Here is a 23,153-nt window from a genome sequence, read left to right on the forward strand (position 1 = left end):
AGTACTATCAAAAGAACATCTTCATGGAGATACCTCTACAGTTGGCCCAATTCTATATGGCCTTTCTCTAATGAATGCTCACAACTGTTTTGTAAAGCAGGACAAGTCTGATTGTATCACTCCTGCTTTCATGGATTTCATTTCAGCCTTTTTCTCAGTTATGCTTTTAAAAAGACATTTATTTGTTAAATCTAGGATCCAGAATAATATGCAAAGCACATTTAGTGAATAAGAATTTTAGTTGTTTCTTTTTCCTTTCTTTAATTTGTAATACAGTATTTGATAATGCTTATTAAGTTATCCCATTATTTATATAAATTACCAGAATAAAAGTAATTGTCAAGTACTTAGGAGCTTATTAAGTATAAGTATTTGCTTCATATGATGATAATTTTATTTCATAGCATAAAATATAGATATGCTTTAAATGTTATTATAACCATGAAAAGGAGGTTTTCAGACTTGCTTTGGATTTTCTGCCTTATACCTTTTCTCAGGAATTTCAAAATAAGCAGGTGAATTTTCATATTTCTCAGAAAATGTATAGAAACATGGAAAAGTATATATCTGTATATATATATATATATATCCTAAACTCATTGATGTGAAGTCTATTCCAACTCATGGCAAGCCTATGTGTTAGAGTACCACTGAGCTCCTTACGGTTTTCTTGGCTATAATATTTACAAAATCAGATTGTCAGGACTTTCTTCTGCAGCACTACTGGGTGAGTTCAAACCACCAGCCTTTTGGTAAGCAGTTGAGCACAAACCATTTGTATCACCAAGGGACATATTTATATATATCTCCAATAATTTGTTATTATTTTCAAATAGTATTTTAAAATGTGAATGTTCATTCCATTTTTATTAAAATTTGCTGTGCCTTTGCCATATCTCAAGTAGAAATAAAAACACAAGATCTAATATGTTTAGTAGCACATTTCAACCATGTCTACAAAAATTAACTTGAAAGATTTCGTTCTCCCACAACTGATGTATTGTTATGTTAGACTGTTGAACTTTGAAATGAGAATAATCTTCCCTAGGTGTTCTCCTTCCCTTATATATATGTCATCTTTTTCCAGGTCTTTTAATTTAGCTTTTAAGACTGCAGCCTGAAGGCTAAATTGAAAATAAAATGGATCAGGCAGTATAAAAATACTAGTTTTTCAACCATGTTAGATATTTCTAACAAAATTTTCATTATATTTTAAGTAGTATAAATATATATATAGCATTATAGAACTATATGAAATAACTTGCATTTAAATAATGACTTACAGATACTAGCATTCCATTTCTAGCAATGTTGCAGAGAAGTTTCCATTACTGACCTTCCTACGGAAAAATTACTAAAATTATGCATAAAATGTGAAATACTTCTTTTTAAATACATTGATAAGCTGACAAAAAAAGAAAAAAACTGTGATTCTCCTATTGCCATAAGCTCCTCAGGGTGTCTTTTCAACCACAGATACTTCTAGTATCATAGATCCTGCTCTATCTTTGTCTTAAGTAGAAAGATTGTTTCCACCATAGCCTAGACCTGCTGAAAAGTTCATTACTATTCTGGTCCCCTCTTCCAGTCAGTTACATAAAAATCCAATAGTCTATTTTGCATTTTGAATGATCTTTTACCCATACATAATTTTATAACATCACATATTGGTCATTTGAAAATGCTGGTTTGTTGAGTTATGCAGATCTTTTTAATGCTGACATATTTTGTTATATAATTTCCAAACTTCACATAATGACAGAGACAGAGATTGGAGTAATGTGTCTACAAGCCAAGGAATACCAAGGATTTCCAACAATACTGGAGCTAAGAGAAAGGTATAGGACTGAGTTTCCCACAGAGCCTTCAGAGACAGCATGGCCCTGTTGATACCTTGGTTTTGTGCTATGCATGGCTGGGGCCTTACTGCATAGTCAATGTTTGCTTGGATCATCAAACAAGCAAGAATGATTCCATCATGCCCTCCTTTTTCCCGAAGTTAGTTTACCAGGTTGCTTGCTGAAAGTGAAGAGGACTTGAGGCACTTACTGATGAAGATCAGACTACAGCCTTCAGAATGGATTGCAGTGCAACATAGAACAAAAATCCTCAAACTGGGCCAATAAACAATATCGCGATAAACAGAGAAAAGATTGAAGTTGTCAAGGATTTCATTCTACTTCAATTCATAATCAACACCCATGGAAGTGGCAGCCAAGATATCAAATAATGTATTTCATTGGGCAAATCTGTTGCGAAAGACCTCTTTAAAGTGTTCATAGCTAACATGTCACTAAGAGGACCGAGATGCTCCTGACCCAAGCCATTGTATTTTCAATTGCCTCATATGCATGCAAAAGCTGAATAATGAATAAGGAAGACCAAAGAAGAATTGATGCCTTTTAATTATGGTGTTGGTGAAGAATATTGAATATACTGTGGACTGCCAAAAGGATGAACAGATATGTCTCAGAAGAATTACAGTCAGAATGTACCTTATAAGCAAGGATGATGAGACATAGGCTCCTGTAATTTGGACACATTATCAGGAGGGACCGGTCCCTGGAGAAGGACATCATGTTTGGTGTAAAGTAGAGGGTCAGCAAAAAAGAGGAAGAACCTCTGTGAGATGGATTGACACAGTGGGTGCAACAATGGGGTCAAACATAGCAATGATTGTGAGGATGGCACAGGACCAGGCAGTGTTTCCTTAGGTCATGCACAGGGTCACTATGAGTCAGAACTGACTGGATGGTACCTAACAGCAACAACAACAGTTTGGCAGGTGTGGTGCTTGGCCTCCTACCTCATTTGCACATGTGTTAATCTATAGATAATAAATGAATAATTTTTATTTATTTCATCAATGCATCAACAAAGATGACTCCCAGGAGAATAATGTTGAGTCAAAAAAGAGTTGTGGAAGATAGATATAGTAATATTTCATTAAACAAAATTTGAGAGCATGCAAAACTAAACAGCATAATTTTAGGGATATAAACATGTTTACATATTTGAATATAAACATATTTAAGAATATAAACATATACTCCTCACAACTGGACCAATAAGCAACATTATGATAAAAGGAGAAAAGGTTGAAGTTATTAAGGATTTCATTTTATTTGGACCCACAATCAACACCCGTTGAAGCAGCAGTCAAGAATCAAACAATGTATTGCATTGGGCAAATATGCCGCAAAAGATCTCTTTAAAGTGTTAAAAAGCAAAAATGTTACCTTGAGGACTAAGGTGCACCTGCTCCAAGCCGTGGTATTTTCAATTGCCTCATATTCATCCAAAAGTTGGACAATAAATAAGGTAGACTGAAGAAGAATTGATGCCTTTGAATTGCGGTGTTGGTGAAGAATACTGAATATACCATGGACTGCCAGAAGAACGAATAAAAGTCTGCCTTGGAAGAAGTACAGTCAGAATGCTCCTTAGAGTACAGGATGATGAGACTTCTTCTTATATACTTTGGACTTATTACTAGGAAGGACCAGTCCCTGGAAGACATCATTCTTGGTAAAGTAGAGGGTCAGTGAAAAAGAGGGAGATCCTCAAAGAGATGGATTGACTCAGTGTTTGCAACAACGGGCTCAAACAGCAATGATTGTGAAGGCGGTTCAGGACCAGGCAGTACTTCATTCTGTGGAGCATAGATAGGGTCGCTATGAGTTGGAACTGACTCAGTGCACCTAACAACAACAATAACAAATATATGTAGTAAATCAAGAAAGATAAGAAAGTAGATAGTAAATAGAAATTTTTTCTGGAGTAGTTACAACTGAGTAGAGGGTCCCACAGAAACTTCAAAGGTTGGGATAATGTTCTCCTTTTTTAAAACTGGGAGGTAGGTTGATTTTCATGTATTGTTATTTTTTATACCTTACATACAAATATTTGTACACCCTCAATATTTAATAGGAATAAAATGAAAAAAATTGCTAGAAATCCCTGTGTTAATTATTCATTCTTTATTAACAGAGCCATAACAATATGTTATTTATGCAGCACATATCCAAAGATTTATCTTCTCAGTAATGTGTTAAATTAGAACCGTGACTTTAGAGACATAGACTGATGCATTGTCCCTCCTCCTCTCATTTAGAATTGAGAGTATATTTGAAGATAAATTAGTTCTGTGATTGCTCTTTAGACTTGTGCTAGGTAAAATGAGTTTCTTCTACCAACATATTGTCAGTGACCATCCCCAGATTAGATTCACGTTTATGCCATTTCTTCTCCTTGCTGTTACAATGGCCGAGATGAAAACAACATGAATGTTAATGCTTAGCCATATCTAATGGAAGAAAATTTATTGTTTTAATTTCTTAGTAACTTGGATTGACTGGTAATTAGCCATGTCTTTCTTACCAGTATAAATACAAAGATGAAAATGAAACCAAACATTCTAAAGCGTAGTTTCCTACCTTTTTACCTTTTTAAAAAATATTAAAGCATGTGTCAATGATTGAATTGTGTCCCCCCCAAAATATCTGTCAGCTTGGCTAGGTTATGATTCCCTTGTATGATTGCCTACCATTTTATCATCTGATGTGATTTCCCTATGTGTTGTAAATCCTATCGCTATGATGTAATAAAATGGATTAGTGGCAGTTATATTGATGAGGTCTACAAGATTAGAGAGTGTTTTAAGCCAATCTCTCTTGAGATATACAAGAGAGAAGAGAGCAGAGAGACATGGGGAACTCATACCACCAAGAAAGCAGAGCCGGGTGCAGAGTATGTCCTTTGGACTTGAGGTTCCTGTGCTGAGATGCTCTCAGACCAAGAGAAGTTTGATGACAAGGACCTTTCTCCAGAGCTGACAGAGAAAGCCTTTCCCTGGAGCTGATGCCCTGAATTTGGACCTGTAGCCTACTAGACAGTGAGAGAATAAACTTTTCTTTGCTAAAGCCATCCACTTGTGCTATTTCTGTTATAGCAGCACTAGATGACTAAGATAGCATGCTTACTGCCAGAACATTAGAAAACACATGAAAGAAACCAGAAGTAAAAACCTGGTATACCAGTAGCAACAGTTCTGTTATACTTCTAGTTTTCTTTAAGTAAAAACATTATCATATTGCAAATACAATTTTCTATCTTGCTTTTTCCACTTAAAAGTTTCTCATATTATTTATTATTAAGCTACATTTTTTTTAAATTTGTATTGTGCTTTAAGTGAAAGTTTACAAATCAAATCAGTCTCTCATACAAAAATTTATATACAACTTGCTGTATTCTCCTATCTATATACTATTTATACTGTCTCTTTTTTGGTGTATTTAGTCCATTTACATTCAGCATAATTATGGATAGGTATGAATTTAGTGCTATCATTTTGATGTCTTTTTTTGTGTACTGTTAAAAGTTTCTTTTTCCCACTTAATTTTTTGTGCAGGGTAGTTTATCTTTATATATTGTCTTTTCCTCATATTCGTTGTTGTTGATTTTGTTTCTGCTGAGTCTCCATTTTTTTCTTGTAGTTTATTTTGATGTGTAGTATAGTTTGTCTCCTTTGTGGTTACTTCAATATTTACCCCTAACTTTCTAAATTTAAACCTAACTTTTATTTTGTTGTATCACCTTGTCTTCCTCTCCATATGAAAGATGTATGACTACATTTCTTAGTTCCTCTTTATTGCTTTAATGTTGTCTTGTTTTACATAATAACATCATTGTTTCACTGTTTTAGCATTTTTTTAAATCTTGATTTATTTTTGTGATTTCTCTGTCTGGGTCGACATCTGATTGGTCTATCCAGTGTTCTAGTCTTGGGTTGATACCTGATATTATTGATTTTCTAACCAAAGAACTCCCTTTAGTATTTCTTATAATTTTGGTTTGGTTTTTATAAATTCCCTAATCTTCTCTTTATCTGGAAGTGTCCTAATTTCACCTTCATATTTGAGAGACAGTTTTGCTGGATATATCTTTCTTGGCTGGCAGTTTTTTTTCCACCAGTGCTTTATATAAGTAGTCCCATTGCCTTCTTGCCTGCATGGTTTCTGCCGAGTAGTCCGACCTTATTTTTACTGACTCTCCTTTGTAGGTGACTTCTCTTTTATCCCTAAACCTAAAACCAAACCCACTGCCATCGAGTCAGCCCTATAGGACAGAGTAGAACTGCCCCATAGAGTTTCCAGGGAGCACCTGGCAGTTTCAAACTGCCAACCTTTTGGTTAGCAGCCATAGTGCTTAACCACTACGCCACCAGGGTTTCCCGTTTATCCCTAGCTGCTCTTAAAATTCTCTCTTTATTTTTGGTTTTGGCAAGTTTGATTATAATATGTCTTGGTGCCTTTCTTTTAACATCTACCTTATGTGGAGTTCGATAAGCATCTTGGATAGATATTTTCTCACCTCTCACAGTATCAGGGAAGTTTTCTGCCAACAAATCTTCAACAATTCTCTCTGTATTTTCTGTTATGCCTACCTGTTCTGGCACTCGAATCACTCATAGGTTATTTCTCTTGGTAGAGTCCCACGTGGTTCTTAAGGTTTCTTCATTTTTTTTTAATTATTTTATCTGATTTTTCTTCGAATATATTGGTGCCAAGTGCTTTATCTTCAAGTTCAGAAATTCTGCCTTTTACTTGCTCAATTCTACTCCTCTGACTTTCTGTTGAGTTGTCTAATTCTGTAATTTTATTGTTAATCTTCTGAATTTCTGATTGCTGTGTGTCTATGGGTTTTTCTAGCTTATTAAATTTTTCATTATGTTCCTGAATAACCTTTTTAATTTCTTTAACTGCTTTATCTGTGTGTTCCTTGGCTCGTTCTGCTTATTGCCTGATTTCCTTCCTGATGTCTTGAAGGGTTCTGTATATTGATCTATTGTACTCTGCAGCCAGTAATTCCAGGAAGGCACTTTCATCTAGAAGATCCTTTGATTCTTTGTTATGAGAGCTTGTTGAGGCAATCATGGTCTGTTTCTTTATGTGACTTGATATTGACTGTTGTCTCTGTGCCATCTACAAGTTATTGTATTAATCTATTTTATGTTTGCTTACTGTATCCTAGCTTCTTGCTTTGTTTTGTTTTGATATGCCCATTTGGGTTGCTTGAGTGAACAAGCTTGATTATTATCACATTTGGAGCTCTGACGTCCTGTCCCTAGATGGCTAGAGCTGTTATCAGGTATATCAGTCTAGGAGTCCATTCACTTTTCTTGTATGAATTTAGTTCAGGTGTCTAGGTAGCTGATCATCAAGTGTGTGGTACCAGCTCTGCCCTACTGTCTTAGAGGGGCAGGGGTAATTGGTGCAGGTACCAGTATCTGGTTGCAGCAGGGGGTCACACTCTGAACAAGGCAGAGGGCTGAGAATTGTTCCCCAAGTGTCTCTGAGGAAAGCATTTCCCTCTTCCCTAGAGCTACAGGTGGGTGGGTTCTGCAGATGAACCATGGGCTCCCAATGTTTTTGGTTGTAAGGACTGGGAGGTACCAGTTGTCCTTTGACCCCTGTCATGGGTGGCTGGGTGACCTGAGTGGATCTACCAGTCCTTATGCTCCTGATATGGGTAGGTGAGGACCTTGTTTAATAGGCAAAGTGGTGTCGAACATCAAACATCCACCTCTCCACCGCATAGCTGAAATGGTTGGAGTCTGCCAACAAGGGCCTATTCTCCTGAAACAGGCCCACACAAGTCCATGCAGAGGGAAAAGGTACTCAGAGTCCATGGGCCATTTATGCCTGGACAGGAGCCACTTCTGCCAGAGCTCCCCCCGTTAATGGAGCTGGCAAATTATCTTTTCCCCCAGTTGTGAATTTATTCCTTCTCCAAGGCTGGGAGGATGGCTCTAGGTGCTCAACAGGGCCTATTTCTGTCCCAGGGAAATCAATAGCCACTGAAGCTGGCTTGGTGGAGGGGGTGGGCACTATAAAATATACACAAGTGCTTAGCTTTTGTAGAGAGTGCTGTTCTTCTCTGGTTCCGGAGATGTGAGTAGGCTGTGTTGCTGGCTGCTTCTCCCTGAGGAAACTGCAGCCAAACACTAATACCACCCTGCCACAGCTGGTCCTGGGAATGGTGCCTGAAGGCTCCTTGCTATTCAGGTCTGGTAACTCCTCTCTGTTTCTGAACCATCTTTTCCTCCCCCGCCCCTCAGTTCTTTTTCTAAGTTTGCCTCAGATGTTCAGGGCTCCTAGCTTGTCATAAATATACTCGTTTCACTTGTTTTTTCGGGTCTTTGTTGTAAGAGGGCTTGCCGGAAGCATCTGTCTATTCCTCCATCTTGGCTCCACCTCCCAAATTCATGATTTTTAATCGCTTCATAATATTTGCTATATGAATGATTTATAACTTAATCTTTAATCTATTTATAGGTATAAAATTAAATCTGATATTTTGCTATTATTTAAAAGATATATGTGAGTCTTTCTTTTTATTAATGTTTGCCTGGATATTGGTTGTTTTCTAGTGTGACATGACAAAATATTAACTTAGGAGTATTCAAAAGTCTTTCATCTACTCTTCTCAAGAAAAAAAATTCTGGCTCTACTCCCTCAGTTTATTTCTTTGTTTTCTTGTTTTGTCTTCCTGCCCCCATTCCCATCCCAAAGTCCTGGTTTGCCAGACCCATTACTATTATTTTTTGTTGCACAATTGGCGGTTGTTGTGGACTGAACTGTGTCCCCCCAAAATGAGAGTCAACTTGGCTAGGCCATAATTCCCAGTATTGTGTGGTTATCCACAATTTTGTGATCTGATGTGACTTTCTTATGCGTTGTAAACCTATGTCTATGACGTTAATGAGACAGGATTAGAAGCAGTTATATTAATGAGGCAGGACTCAATCTATAGGATTAGGTTGTACCTTGTGTCAATCTCTTTTGAGATATAAAAGAGAGAAGCAAGCAGAAAGACAGAGGGGCCTCATGCCACCAAAGAAGGAGAGTCAGGAGTGCACAAGTCTTTTGGACCCATGGTTCCTGTGCTGAGAAGCTCCTAGACCAGGGGAAGATCGATAACTTCCCCCAGAGCCAAAAGAGACAGAAAGCCTTCCCCTGTGGCTGGCACCCTGAATTTGGACTTCTGGCCTCCTAAACTATGAGAGAATAAACTTCTGTTTGTTAAAGCCATCCATTTGTGGTATTTCTGTTATAACAGCACTAGATAACTAAGACAGGGGCCAAGGAAGAAATGTAGAAGGTCATGAGCTAACTTGACTAGTAAAACTAGTGCAGTGAAAAAAAAAAAAAAAACTTTTCAGGGAGAGTAAAAGAAGGCAGCTTCACAGAGTAATGGACAAGACAGGAGGAAAATCAGTTTTTTGTTTTGTTTTTAAAGAAATATTAATCTGGTTTAAGACAAGTAACCCATAATAATGTTTTAAAAATATTGTTTAATTTTGAAATCATTTCTTGGTTGCTGACTTGGTGCTTATTTTGGCTGTGACATTATTCTAAAACTTGCCTACCAGGGTCATGGTTTCATAAGCTTTATACTTCTATAAGGAGAGATTACTCTCCTCTTATTTCCTGTCAGAATTGCTTCTAGAAAGGTTAGGTCAATATATCCTCTCCACCAACCTGATATAAGAATACTTGTATCACTGATTTGAAACCACAAGGGAGCACTGTCATTTTGCAAAAAAGATTGCAAACTTGAAAGGTAGAAAATGATATCTGGTTATTTCATTTTGTATTTCTTTGTTAGTGATGTTGCATATTTTCCACTTACTTCTTAACTTTTTTATTTGAGGATAATTTGATCCTGATCTTCGTTGATTTACCGGATGTGGAGGAAGTGTTTCTCTAATTGGTTCGTATATCTCTGTGTTTATTGAGGGCATAATATTCATCTGTTAACTCTCATATTTGCTGAAGTGGTCTCCCCCACCTTTGTCATTTCCTTCAATTGTGTTAATCAGTTTGAAGTATAGATGTGTTAAAATTTTATGTAGTCAAGTCAATTGATCTTTTTCTTTATGACTTAATCCATTATTTTATTCTCAGAAAGCCCTTGCCCATTCTGAGCATTCAATAAATACCTATAGGTTTTAATGTTTATTTTTATTGCATTTGTTTAGTGCATTTGAAATTTATTCTGGGTTAAAGTTTGAAGAAAGGATTATTTTTTTTTTTCTAACTGGTGAACAAATTATTCCAATACAATATATTTTAAAAAATCAATCTTTTTTTACTCTAACTAGTGATGTTACTTTTTTTACATATAAAAATTTTACTATATTATGCTACCTATTCTATGTCATTAATTTGATATCTAGTGGAGCTTTTTTTGTTAATTCTTAATTTAATTTGTATTTTAACATAAAAAAAAAACCTGTTGCTGTTAAGTATATTCTGACTTATAGAGACCCTATACTACATTAACATAGGATAAAACATTTATCATTAATTATCTGTTCAGAAATGTCTTTTGTATTCTTATTGCTTTCCTTTCCCATAATCTTTAGAATCATTATGCCAAGTTATAAACAATCCCCATTACAATATTGACTAGTATTAAATATCTAAATTAATTTGGAAAATATTCTCTTTTCATTTACCAAGTACTTTACATACCTTGATAAAAGTTAGTGATTTACTTTGTTCATTCTTCCACTTATTCATCTATCTATTCATTTATGTGCTCAGTGTATATTTTTGCTAGGTGCCAGGCATGGTGATGGGCACCTTGGCTATACTGAAACATCAACAAACTTGTGTGTTCTATGTTCCTTCTTCGTAGGTGCTTTTCACCTGTGAGGTGATAGAAACAAGGCTAAATAAATATTCTTTACTGATAGTGTATAAAAAAAATCATTCCATAAACTTAAGACATAAACTAGGTGACACTGAAGCTCAAAAAGGTATGTTGAAAGCTGCAGCTGAATTAGTACGCAAAAATAGTTTTATGGTAACTCATAGTCAATCGTTACATATTGAAAATATAGATTCCAGTTTTTTGGAAGTTTTTTTTTCACATGATAACAGAAATATAAAGAAAAGAAACTATTCTTGATGGTGTGTCTTATACATAGTAAGCATTCTATGCATGTATCTGGGTTTGAATTGATTGTAAAGGAAGAGGAAAATACATAGGCTACTCTTCTTTTCATCCATGGGAAATCAGTTCTCTGCTAGTGCATTATCTATTCTGTTTCATATAATTGCTTCAATCTGCATGAAACTTTTTTTTTTTGCACAAAGAAACCAAATCAGTAAAAGAAAGAAAGAAAAAATCACTCAAAGTAGATTCACATGATCATGTGGATAGAATGATATTATCACTATGTCTAGCAATAATTTCAGCCTTTCTTCTTAGAATGTAATTGGTTGAAAATGTAGCCTCCAGTTGAAATGTTTCTGATTACAATGTACATGTTTCTATGTAATTTTGGTGTCTACCATTATTTCTGTGAGTGTACTTGAAAAACAATTTCTTCTAAAATTTTCATTTCTTTTCAGCTGCTCAGTTGGTTTTTATAGATTTTCAGTATCAGAAAGATAAAAATTCCAAACAATTTCTTGCCTTTTCCAGGTTTCCTGAAATTATTCTTATCGACAATGTCATAATACCCAATTATGTCTCTGTGTTCATTATTTGTTCCCAAATAAAGTTCTCATCAATATGACCTTTAGATACCCTATTATTGTTATTGAAAACATCATTTAAAATATATTATCCTCTCTGAGTCACATGAAACATAGTTCCCACACATTACTGACAAAGAAATTGAAGAAAAGTGGTTTTTGCCAAACTATTGGAGCTTCAAGTGAGTATTCGCTGTCACTTGTCTAATTACCAATCTATGGTGAAAGGAAAAGTCTATCTATATTAACACCTGCATTTATCATAAACTTTATTACACATATTCTTCCCTACAAAAATCATCACTAAATTCTGAGAGAATTGTTTTGTTTTATTTTGTTTTTCTGTTAATAATAATAAAGCCTAATAATCATATAATCCTTTAAAAAAAAATACTTTCACAAGCAAGATGTCAGTTGAATTGGTGAGACTGGTGAAGCAGCGTGTTGTATTTTTGCATGCATGATGAAATGATTACGAAGTTACATGACTTTAACTTTCAAGGAAAAGAAAGAAAGACAAACATGAGATGAAACTAAAGAGCTAGTGAGAGGTTACGTCAGTAAGAAAACTCTTGGATATAACACAGTAAGAATTGCTAAAGTAATATGAAGTAAATGGTACTTGTTCAATTATGTCGTTTGTTGTTGATGTTAGTTGCTATCAAGTCTTTTCTGACTCATGGGGACTTATGAATAACAACAAAACATTGTCAGGTCCTGCGTCATCTTCATTAATGACTTCTCTGAGTCCATTGCTGTGGCTATTGTGTCCATCCTCATTTTTGCTGACCCTCTACTTTACCAAACATAATGCTATTTTCTAGAAATTGGTCTTTCCTGATGATGTATCCAAAAGCATAGATGTCATTTTGATGACTAAAATTTGCCTGGCCCAAGCCATGGCTTTTTCAGTTGCCTCATATGCATGTGAAAACTGGATAATGAAAAAGTAAAACAGAAGGATTGATGCATTCTAATTGTGGTATTGGTGAAGAATATTGAATATACCCTGGACTGCCAGAAGAACGAACAAATCAGTCTTAGAGTAAATACAACCAGAATGCTCCTTAGAAGTGAGGATGGCAAGACTTTGGCTCGCTTACTTTCGACATGACATCAGTTATGTTACAGAAGTGATATGACCCTAGGAACATCATCAAACATTTGTCCGATTCCAGTTCATGATTTTACCTTCAATATTTTCTACTAAGCACAATAACCAAGATGGCATATTGGCTTACTAAATGTGTTCTTCAACTCAATTTGCATCTCATGAAATATTTTATAAATGATTAACTACCTACTAAAACCCACTTAATGAATGGAAAAACCATAATCCTCTGCTGTTCAATTTATAATGAAAGTAAATGATACATCTGCCAACATGTTTAAATAAATAGAAAATTTAGAAAAATACAAAGAATAATACATAAATACCAGTATTTTCACCATTTTGAATTTAAAACTATTATGTTCGTCATATTTGCTTCAATTTTCGTTGATAAATAGGTGAAAATATTTCACATAAGGTTGAAATGACCAGTCATATTCTTTATTCCCTTTCCTGAAGAAAACCACTATAACATTTTTATCATGTGTGTGTGCAATGTCATTATATTCACAAATTAGTAGTGAAGGACTGTTTGAAGCAGAGCACAGGCCAGACACTTCTAATGGTGTGATCAACAGGCATTTATTACTTACAGAATAAATAGGACAGGGATAACTAGAATGGCACACATCAATCATCAGCCTAGGTTCATCAAAATTAGGCTCCTGTCCACAGGGTTAGAGCACATCCGAGCACGTCTCAGATTTCTTCTTGTATATTTTCCAAATTTATTGTTATTTCAGACAGTATTTTTCTCTATTCTATTTTCTATTTGGTGTTATTTATGATTAGGAATAGTATTAGTTTTTGCATATTTTTACAATGTTTATAATTGTGTTGAATGGAACAGTAATGGTTTATTTGAGTGAAATAATGATTAGAGGCTAATTGGACAACTTCTTGGGAGAGATCAGTCCCTGGAGGACATCACACTTGGTAGGGGGTCATCAAAAAAGAGGAAGTCCCTAAATGAGAAGGATTGACACATTGACTGCAACAATGGGCTTAAGCATAGCAAGGATTGTGAGGATGGCACAGGGCTAAGCAGTGTTCTTCTCTGTTGTACATAGGGCCACTGTGAGTAAGAATTGACTTGACAGCACCTAACAACAACAACATACTGTCGTTAGAAAAAAATGCAGTTATTGGAACCATGTTACCTGTGTTCAAATCTTAACTCTGCCATTTACTAGATCTTGGACCTTGGATAAGTTACTTAACTACTTTCCATGCCTCAGTTTCTTCATCTATTTGTAAATGAGGCTAATAACAGTATCTACCTCATAGGTTTATTTTAACGAGTAAGATAATTAACACGTGCAAAGCCTGTATAACATTGTTTGACATAATCGCATTTAAGGAATAGCTATTATCATTATTACGATTACAATTCTCATGACTTATAAAAGATATAAATGTAACTTTTTTTTTTTCATTTTACTACATGATCTTAGAAAATGTAAACTCTCCTTTCAATGTAATATTACAGACGTTGGGAAGTCAAAATTTGTAAAACTGTATTTTAAATGGTCATGAATAATGGAATAGAAGCTTTAAACACCTGAAAACATTTTTAAAAGATTTCCAAGATTATTAAAAACAAATGGAGCATTTAACGCCACTGAATTTACAATTTATAATATATATATTTTAGATTCCTGTTTTGATAATTTATAATCACGTGTTACCTTTGACTTTTTTTTTTTCCCTTTGACATAATAATCCAATTGGTGTTGTATTGGTTGCTCCATTAAAATGTCACCTTACCTTTTTCCTCCTTAACTACTACCTCCATCACTAGGCTTTTATTATCTCTTGCATGGGGGATGATACCTGAAATCCAGCCTGTTGCTGTCCCATTACCTCTAACTCATAGCAACCCTATAGGACAGAGTAGAACTGCCCCATAAGGTTTCCAAAGCTGTAATCTTTACGGAAGCAGGTTGTCACATCTCTCTCCCATAGAGCTGCTGGTGGGTTTGAACTGCCAGCCCCTGTGTTAGCAGCCAAGTGCTTAACCTCTATGCCACCAGGACTCCTATGGATGATTATAAGAATCTCCTGTTTGTTTACCTGCCTTTAATTTGTTTAACTGCTAAATTCAGACTTCTAATCAGGCTTTAACTCATGCGATAAAGTTTATTCTCATTATACTATCATTGCTGTGTGCTTAAAATATAAATTTGGTCTTGTCACTGCCCATCTGAGAAAATTTTTGTGGATATCTATTTCCTTCAGGACAAAATCCAAAATCCCTGGTGCTATCTTACTAGTACAATATCATCTCAGATTGTTATCTGCCCCCCATATCCATTATTTCTCAGCTCTAGTTGCTACTTTCCTAGAAGTCCTTGAGTTTTCATATACTCTAACCTTTGACTATAACACTATATCTGGAAAGACGCTTCTCTCACTTTCATTGCAGTGCACCTCCATTCAAGTGTACTTTGTCACATAAACTGCACCACTACGATAATTTAACTTAACGTTTTATCATTTAGTTTATGTATAATTTCCTGTCATCTTTTCCCTTTTCTTTTCATAATTATTCAGTTCCTCTTCTGCGTTCAATAAACCTCACATTATACATTCATAAATATGTATATGCCTTTTTCCCAAAGAAACCCAGAAACACCAGTCATTTACTATGTGGGCTACTTATTTTTTTTTTAAGGTTCAATACATTTTTTTTTAATTAATTTTTATTAAGCTTCAAGTGAACATTTACCATTCCAATCAGTCTGTCACATGTAAGTTTACATACATCTTACTCCCTTCTCCCACTTGCTCTCCCCCTATTGAGTCAGCCCTTTCAGTCTCTCGTTTCGTACCAATTTTGCCTGGGCTACTTATTTAGGAGTTACATGGACTTAATAGTTTAGTCATTTACACATGGCATATTGGTCCAGCATAAAATAATTAGTATGGAATATTTTTTAAGTATTTGATTATTTAATGAGCATATAATGTTGAGTCTAGACCTAAAGCCAGGTTTTTATCTCATGACATATAAAAAAGGATGCATAATCTTATCAAAATATAAAACATGGTATTTTGTCTTTCTTGTCTCTGTTTCTGTCTCTCTCCATCTCTCTCTGTCTGTATTTACATATTTAAATTTCTGGTCATATGTAGATATTATTATTCACATACTTTTGGGTTTGTTTTGGAAGGGCCCAAAGGGATAAACAATGTGTTAATATAGTCTGTAAACTGCACACTTTTTTCTTAAGTAGAGAAAAGAAAGTAAAAAGCTGCCCTCTTACTTTGGCTAACTACTTAGACAAATGTGGATTAAATGAGAGGAAAAGTGCAGCATGAGTTCAAGATCTGCTGAAACCTGCTCCCAGTGTCTGCTCTTTCAATAGCCACATTGGCGCTGGCACTTTGGCTCTAACCAAACATTTCTTCCTGGATTGTTTGTTAGCAATTCACTGGGGAGATACCACTGTGAAAATAATCACTTACATAACATGAAACTCTTAAGAATGATCTAGTTGAGAAAGGAGATCTCAAGTGTGTTAGAGTGGGGGAATAAAACGACAGGAAACCACCTAACTGCCCGTCAACAGATGAGTGGACAAACAAAAGTTGGTATATACATACAATGGGCTATTACTCAGCCACAAAAAGAAATGAAGTCCTGATATATGCCACGACATGGATGAATCTTGAAAACAATATGCTGAGTGAAATAAGTCTGTCACCAAAGGCCATTCAAAAAAAGATCATCATATTGTGTGAGCTCACTTATATGAAATATCTAGACTACCCAAATGTATGTATAGAGACTAAACTTTATTAGTGGTTAGGCAGAGGAAGGAGGGAGGAAGAGGGAAGCATGTTTGGGAAGTTCTGAGTTTTTGCTTATGTGATGGAAAATTTGGCAAAAGATATTGATAATGATTACACAACATGATTGATGTAATTTGTGTCACTAAATTGTACATGTGAAAAATCTTCAGTTGGCAAATGCTGTGTTATACATATCTTTGCAACAACAATAATAATATTAAAAAGACAAAGACCAGACAGTCTTTTCAAAGGGAAGAGACATATGTGTTTGGCTTCCCTCCTACTGAAACAGGCTGCTCAGCCATATCTTGAACAGAATCTGCACCATTTTTCCTTTCCCTAGCCTGTCTCTGTCTTCAAGTATGATTTTGCTGTTAACTCCCCTAAAAGTTAAATGTTAACTAATGTTTCCCCTAGGATCTTGAAAAACAAGTGATATTGGTCTAAGCCTGTCAAACAGGATGAAGGATGGTGCCAGCCACCCTCTGGGCTGATGGGATAATAGCAAGAAAAAATCAACATGTTTGAAATATGACTACCGAAACCAGAAAGAGAATGGACATTCCAAAAGTTCCTAAAACCCATGTCTCCCTTTCCCTATAAAACCCCAGCTGAACTGCAATTCCTAGAGACAGAAAGCTTTAGGAGGAGATCATTCCCCTCTGTCTCCGTATACCAGTATATATAATAAAGCTCTTGCTATTCGCCTCACCCCTGTTTCAAGAATTGGTTGCTTGTGGCAGGCAGCTCTAAATTGAGAAACTGCGGTAACGCTACTACTGGGAAGTGTGTTGAAAACCACCCACCTTCATTGAAATTTTGACAAATTTGAGCTGTTCGGTTTTTAGTAGTATAGATTCCAAACTTTGTTAGCATTTGCTGCTTTTCTTTCCTGTTGCCTTACAATTATTTCAAGGTAGTGTCTTAATTTTTTAGTGTTGCTGTAACAGAAGTACTACAAGTGGGTGGTTTGAAAGAATAGAAATTTATTTTCTCATAGTTTAGGAGGCTAGAAGTTCAAATTCAGGGCCCCTGATCTAGGGATATCTCTCTCAGTGAGTGGTCTCTGAGGCAAGATCTCTTTCAGTTTCTCTAGATCTGACATTCCTTGATTCCTTGGTGATTGCCATGTGGCATATATCTTCTCCATTTGTTCTACCTCTCTGTGCCTGATCTGCTGTTTTTATATCTCAAAACATAACATACCATAACAAAGAAAATCTTATTCACAGATGGGACTATATCCACAGGTACATGGATCAGGATTCCAACACACCTTTTGGCCCTCCAAAATTTATGTCTTTCCCACATGCAAAACATGTTCACTCTATTACATCATCCCAAAAAGCCTTATCCCATTTCAACATCAACTTTAAGCCCAAAATCTTATTTCCTGAGTCATCTAAGTCAATTATGGGTAAGACTCTTGACATTTCATCCTGGGGTAAAATTTCTCTCCACTAGCGGACCTGAGTCTTAGAATCTTCTTCCAAAGTACAATGGTAAAACTAACACAGGCTAGACATTTCCATTACAAATGGGAGCAACAGGAGGGAAAGAAGGGTTAATGAACATCAAGAAAGTCCAAATCCCGCAGAAAAAATGACACTAACTATCAAGGTTTGAACATAGTTCTATGGTCTCCTGGACCACCTGGACAATGACTACACCCTCCAGACTCTGGGCAATGGCCTTACCCTCCATACTATGGATTTTGGCTATGTTTTCCAGATGCTGGTTGGAGGCCCCTGGTCCTGGACATCAGCCCCACCTTCTAGGCGCACTGGGACAGCAACCTAAATCCCTGAGCTTTGAGCGTGGCTCCATTTTCCTGGTCCACTTTAGTGGTGACCTTCCTGCTCAACTTTGGATCGCATCCATTTTAAAAATAATAGATGTTAAGCTCTTTGTGGAGCTTGGAGATTTAGCCTAAATTTAAGACCAATGGAGTTTATATAGTCCTTGCTTTTTCTGAGAAAGTCATTGGGCCCATTAACATTCATATTATTATTCTGAGTCCAATTTATGAGTGTTGCTATTCTGCAGCACATTAAATAATACTTCTTAATATCGCTGATAAATTGTTTAAATATCTTCACAGATTATATAGTCTCACTGTGGAACCACCCACTTACAAATAGCAGTTCAAATTTATATGCAGTTGCACAGAAAATGAATAATGCAGCATCTCAATTTATAGCTGTAACTAGAACTTGATTTTCTCTTTTCTAAGAGTAAATTATTTAAGCTCATTGCCTGATAGCATTTTTTTTTTTCCTTCTTTATCGTCTGTTTCCGCCTTAAAGAGATCAGATATAATGACTTAGAAACATTTACTCTTTGTTTTTAATCTTACGGAAGTTATGGCTTTGAGTTTCTGGCGAATCTTAAAGTTTCCTATCAAATGAAATGAAATGAATTCTTTTTAAAAATGTATTATGGCCTTATTCTTAATAATTACCCTTTTAAAAGAGTTGCAGTAATTAAAAACAGATTGTGCGCTTTAATCCCTTTTATTATCCCTAATTCTTAAATCTTTTTTACTTTTTTTCTGATACATTTTCTACATGTACAAAAGTACAGGTGAGAAGAGAAAATTTGGCTTGCCATCCCAGAAGACCACTTTAACTAATTCTAAAGGATAAATAGGAAAAAAATCAAAACATTTAGGGAAAACTTTTGAGCCACTGTAGTTATAGCCAATTAACTGTTTAGTAAAGAAAGAACTTCCACTATAAAATGTTTACGTCTAATTCCATTTAAAAGTTCTAAGACTCACATCTTTTTTTAAAATAATTTCCTAATTAACACGTCGTATTTCTTTCAGATTTTAGTAAATTCAGGTAAAGTTTTAGAGAATTGTGGTAGCAAATTTTCTGTATTCCTCCTTTGTCACTCAGGATTTATGCTTGATATTAGATTTCCATGTGGTGGTATGGGTAAGGAGATGCTCTACCCATTCTACATTTTCTTAAAATAGAAGAATATAAAACAAACAAATCAACTTAGACTAAGCATCAGGACATTTTTCCCTTGTTCTTTAATGATACATTCCATGTTTATGAGAAAACTGCTTATCTGAAAAGTAAAAGGATTGGGCACAAAGAAAAATTCTCTCTCTCTCTCTTTTTTTCTTTCTAATTCTTCACAAGGAAAAATGCAAATTTCACAAATTTCTTTACCTTTTCTTCGTAAGTCAAGAATCTGTGAAGTTCAGGTTGTAAGTTTTTAAAGCAGGATCCTTAGTTTCATTGTGCCTCTGAGGCACTTGGAAAGTTGGGTTTTGTTATGATAATATCTCTTCATCCATATTTCACAATGCAATAGATTAGGTTGAAATTTCTAAATTGATTCTAATTGAACATTTCTGAAATGATCCTTCATTTGTAGAAAGTGCCTAATATTTATTTATATTATGCCTGATTGAAAAAGAGTTCTAATAACTTCGCATCAACTTTGTGTAAATACAGAGAAAGAATAAAATTTTAATAGCTATGGGTAGACTCAGTCAAAGAACTCTTGAAGTGTCTTAAGGAGCCACTTAAATTATTAATAAAATTTAGAGCAGAGGTGATAGATATGAACTAAGTTTTGAAAGATGGAACAAGCAGAAGAAAGTTAGAAGGCAATTCTGAGACAGGGAAGAGATTGGGCTGGCTAAACTAAATAAGGGCTACATTTCAAGGCCCTGTGTGCTTGACCAGCTGTAATTAAATCTAAACCTAAGTGCAAACCACCATATAACTTTTACTTTTGGTACCTGAGAACTACTTGTAATTAGCAAACTAGGGGCTTAGACAAGATAAGGGGCTACATGTCAAGGCCCTGTGTGCTTGACCAGCTATAAATTACTGATACTTCTCCTGAGTTGTTTTTCAAGGCCTCACCAAGTGCGGAGCAAGCTCAGTAAAGATCAACGTGGCCTATGAATGGTCTTCCACATGAGACAAACATGTAACAGGAACTGCTCACCAGGGCTCAAACCAAGGTCCAGAGGCATCACGCATGCACAACATCCCAGAATAGGTCCTGTTCAACATCTCAGCAGCCTTTGTGACAGACTCCATCTTGGTTCCAGCAACCTCTCTGAGGAAGTTCATCTTGAATTTTAACTGCATGCACACTTGATTTTCATAATCTCCCCCTCCCCTGGAAATCTCCACCCATCTAATGAATAAAGATAATGCCTTTTTCCCACCTAAAAACTTCTATAAGCCCTAAGAAATACTTTGTTCAGTGAGAGACTGGAGGCTAGCGTAGGTGGAAACCCCTTTCCCTCTCTCCCCCGCGAGCCTTTTACTTTCTTTCTGTCACTAATAAACCTTTGTTCCTGTGGAACCTCTGAGCTTCTCCTGGTCATTCTTGGTCAGAAGAAAGTAAGAACCTAGGCAGGGCTTAGTCCCAAGCTGTGAAGTCTTGCCCTGTAACAATTCTACCAAATGAAAGCTGATCATTTGCCTCTCAATCAATGATACAAATTATGTCACCATGTTTAGCTGATGATTGAATGCTTCTGAAGCATCTATGTGGAGAGAGGTTTGTAGCCTGATTCCAGATCAAAATAGCTATTGACAGAAGAATTGCTTTATGCTTTACCAAAACACTATTCTAGCTTGGCCTTTGGAGTTCTTTAACTGTATAGAAATTTTGAAACATTATTTTTAATTCAATTTAAGATAATTTATCCTGGAATCACTTCAAATATTAAGGCCACTTGGTCTTAATTTCCTAATTTATGTTAGTTTTTGTATCAGAGGCTTGACTAAAACCTGACAGAAGGATTAATATCCTTTGATATTTTTCTCTTCATTTCATAATTTAGATTCTAGAAGCTGTTTGAATGGACACCACTGGTTGGTATTCATTGTTAATAATTTTGTGGCAATAGCTAATAATAGGACATTGTTACTGAGTGGAAGATACATCAGAAAACTGAAGGCTAACAATAATAGGACTCCAACATTGAACAATAAAACTAGTGAAAACTTCTACAGTAGCAATTTTATAAGAGAGCAATATATAAATTTATAATTTTCTCTGCACTGCAAATTAATGACTTACATATTTTTCACCCCATAGTGATCATTCCATATTATGAATTCTGAATTGTTATGTCATTTATCATCTAGATGCAAAATAATGCTGTGTATGTTTGTGCATGTGTATGTGTGTGTATTTAATTGATTCTTTTCCCAAATATATTGTAATGTCCTTGAGCACAAAGAGCATATATTTTACTTCTTTATATTCCCATACTTACTGATAAAATGTTGAGCACTTAAAGAATATTTGCTGAACAGTAGATTAACTACTACTTAATAAACCACTAAGAAAATAGACTAAATAGAACAATTGGTTGTGAGCAGACATGTCTATTTAGGTTTCTTGTGTGTACAATTATCTGAGTGTTATGGACAGTTTGTAAAGATGCCACCCGTATGGACTTTCTAAAGTGGCTAGATGACTCAGATGCTTATCGCTAGTAGGTAAACACTAGGATAAGATCTCTAGAAGGAATTCTCCAGAAGAAGATTTCTACTTCTGGTTAAGACAGAATAATATGGGCTGGATTTACCCACCTACACTAAATATCTAAAATACTGTAGAACAAAAGAGCAATGATACCTGAGAAAAGGGATACAAACAAAGTGAGCCATACAATTTCTCTCTCTTAATGCTTAAACAGAGTTTCTAGGTGGCAACACAGAGAAGGAAAACCCACACAGAACCCAATATTTTTCTTTAATTGAGGATGTAAAGTTAAGAATTCATGAAGATCAGCGATCAGAATTTTCAGGGCAGGGTACTGAGAAAAAAGAAATATGCAAGGAAAGAGTTCTACAAATATGCAGAGGGCTCTCCTCAAGTCTTCCACTGAGTACTGATCAGTGCATATGTGTGAGGAAGGTATCTGAGGCATGTGGAAAATGGAACAAATAGAACATTTGCAGGTCCTTGCACAGAACTGGGAATATGTTGTGTTCTTACCAGCAACAGTGAAAAAAACTCATACTGTATGAAGTCCAATATTGCATCAATTGTGGGGCAAAACTTTCTCTAGATTAAAGACTTCTCTTGTCTTACGTAATACAGCTTAAAAGCAAAACTTGAAAAGCTTAAGTTATTTCCCAGAAACTTAACCATATCCCAGAACAAACCTCAAGAATTAAAGGAACATAAAAAATCTATCTCTTCACAAGACAAAATTCATAATCCCAGCATCCAATTAAAAAAAAAAAATTATCAAGCAAGCAAAGAAGCAGAAAATTACGACCAATAATAAGGAAGAAAATTAGTCAAAAGAAACAGATCCAGAATTAACAGAGACGATAGAGTTAGCAGTCAAGAATACGAAAACAGTTACTACAGCTATATTTCCTGTGTTCATGGAAGTAGACAAAAGCACAAGTATGTTACAGAATGACATGAAATATATAAAAACAAATAAGTCAGTCAAATTTCTAGAAATGGATAAAACTATGCCTGAGATGAAAAGTACCAATGGATTAACACCAGATTAAATACTTCAGGATGAAAGATTTGTGAACTTGAAGGTATAGCCATAAAATTTATCTAAAATAAAATGCAGAGATAAAGAACTAACAAATAATACAACAATAAGTTGTGGGACAACTTCAAGAGCCTAATATGCACACAACTGGAGTCTTAAAAGGCATGGGACAGCAGGAAAATGCTTG

This window comes from Elephas maximus, chromosome 5, assembly GCF_024166365.1.
Source record: "Elephas maximus indicus isolate mEleMax1 chromosome 5, mEleMax1 primary haplotype, whole genome shotgun sequence".
NCBI classification, from domain to species: domain Eukaryota; kingdom Metazoa; phylum Chordata; class Mammalia; order Proboscidea; family Elephantidae; genus Elephas; species Elephas maximus.